This window comes from Penaeus japonicus, unplaced genomic scaffold, assembly GCF_977035675.1.
Source record: "Penaeus japonicus unplaced genomic scaffold, GWHDUDI00000001_assembly GWHDUDI00000012, whole genome shotgun sequence".
NCBI classification, from domain to species: domain Eukaryota; kingdom Metazoa; phylum Arthropoda; class Malacostraca; order Decapoda; family Penaeidae; genus Penaeus; species Penaeus japonicus.
Window position 1 is genome coordinate 11,430,787 of NW_028234414.1, and position 2,859 is coordinate 11,433,645.

The following is a 2,859-nucleotide window of genomic DNA, read 5'->3' on the forward strand; positions in this document are numbered from 1 at the left end:
CCACTGCTCATGCAGTAATTAGTGGCAACAATATTCCGAAGTCGTTAATAGTATATGAAATCAGTGGAAATAATATTACATCAACTATTACACTGACTACCATACCACTGCGTCCCACTATTTGCATTGGGTCGTAATAGCAACGCTAAAGATTTTCCCTGTGGAACATTACGGCCACTTTTATAACTGCTAATGTAAGATATGATCGTGCTCACCATCGTTATCAAGATACACACTGTGCCTGACGCCCTATTCCCACCCTTACCCTCAGCCAGTACCGCCATTATCAAGCTAACAAATCCTAAATTAGCAACTATCAATATGAGACTTGTGATCAAATCATAAACTGATAATTGCCAACACATTATAGCTGTAATTCTTACTACTGGCATCAGCATAAGGAAGTGTAAATTCAACGGTACATAAAGAATTTCGGCCATACTGGGACCCACAGTGACGATGCATTGTGGATCCAACAACACAGTTCCACTTTGCATTGAAACGCATTCATATTCCATCAGTACAACCTACCTCTGGAAAGAAATGGAAATGATTAACGCAGGACCGCAAATACTAATATTGATATCATGTGGTGACGATTTTGAGAATCAACATCCATGCTTATATACCAAGATTTTGATACGGGTATTTCTCTCTCTTTTACCGTTTAACCGTCTACCGTAGGCTTCTCTTAATGGCATATTTCCATAGATATAAGCATCATGGTTAATGATTGGCGCTGGCACGGTGCCAAATGCCTCTAAACCCCAACCCCTCTCCTTCTCCATGACCCGCGATTTGTGGTCAAGCAAGAGGGCGATAAAGGAAGAGAATAAGAGAAAGAGAGGGCGAGGCGAGGCTTAGCTCCCCTCCACCCATGATATAATGCTCCCTAACAACGTATGTCCGTAAATTTTCCCTTGGTACATAATCGTATTCTTTAAGTGCCTTCGACCGCATTCCCAGCGGAAAATTGGTTTAAAAAATGTTCCCGTGCCTGGTTTCACACGACCCTGGAAACAAAGGCTTCGGCGGCACTACAAGACCGACCTGTCCCGCCTGAAATTCACCAAAAACTTTCTCCTTTATCTACGGTTTTTGAGATACAAAAGTCGGTTAATCTTATACTGGTAACAACACTTCACGTTAATTACCCAATTCATGTAACTACTAAATGATATATTACAATAAAACGTTATAAAGGCACTACTAGGTAAAGACAAAACTCTTTAATAGATTCTATACGAGTGTAGTTTAAAAACGTTTCTGATCTTAGAGATAGTGTAACCAGGCGAATGAACTGCATCTTCTTGAATAACAATATTGCGGATATCACTGGAGTTTAGGCGTTGCTAGAATAGAGTAACAATTTTCCCTAGTGTAAAAGAAAATGATCATCATAATCATCACGGGGAAGGGGGAAAAAAGGGCGAGCGGGGGGGGGGGGGGGGGCGGGGGGGGGCGGGGGCCCAAGCCAAGGGGGGGGTTGGGGGGGGGGGGGGGGGGGGGGGGGGGGGGGGGGGGGAAAGAAAACGGGGAATGGATAAAGACCATCAGCCCGCCTCTCACTGATAATACAACTATTTCAACTTTCACAGACACCACAGTAAATACCACACTAATGGAATGACAATGTCTCTCCTTGAATGTCACAAATAACGTGGAAAAATACACAACAGAGAAAGTAATCCACCTTCTCTGACGTCGTCTCTGATGGAGCTGGTGCTACGTATAAAAATATACAAGGCATTTCTACAGTCTTTATAACTCAATGACATTATCATTACCATCAATATAAATATATCGTGATTTCTATTATTGTTTATTATCATTATTATGGCTATTATTACCGGTATGCTTATCCCGGTTTATAAACTTTACGGTTCACTCAGTAGCCTTTGAGAATTATCATCCATTATAATATAATACGATCAAATATCAGCGAGGACGTTAACGTCAAGCATTTTTGAAGACAGCTAACATGTTATTATTGATACTTAAATGGTTTATTGCGTACGTGCGCGCGCACGCACACGCACACACACACACACACACACACACACACACACACACACACACACACACACACACACACACACACACACACACACACACACACACACACACACACACACATATCACACATCACATCCAACATGCACGCGCACACAGCACAAGGCCACACATCACCCACACCACACACACACACACACACACACACACACAACACACAAACACACACCACACAAAAAACTACACACTCAAACACACACAACACACACACCACACACACACACACACACACACAACACACACACACACACACACACACCACACTAAACACAAACACAACACACACAACACCACCACACACAAACACACACACACACACACACACACACACACACACACCAACACACACACACACACACACACACACTGCTAGACAAATATTCCAATCAAAAAGATTAGCTGCCATCCACCAGGCTAAATGTAATAGCAGTTTAAAATACCTACTTGTACTGGAAAAGTCTCCGGGTAACCCCCGATAATTTTCGATATTTGATTTAAATTTATTTGACTATCAACAAGCCATCAGCTGAAAAAAATGTACAAATATGCGATTCCCTTTACTTATGCTCCTCTTCTCGCCGTATTCCTTCTTTCGGGCGTAATTCATCCTCAAAAATAATTCAATATTTTTTATTTACCACTTCTCCTTCGTAATTTTCGCATACCTATTGCGACCAAAATTTCATCTAACAAAGCCTTTTCAAAATGCTAACTAATATCCCAAATGTTATAATATGCGTGGGTGCAGATAATTTCTAAGCCTTTATTTATATACATATATATATA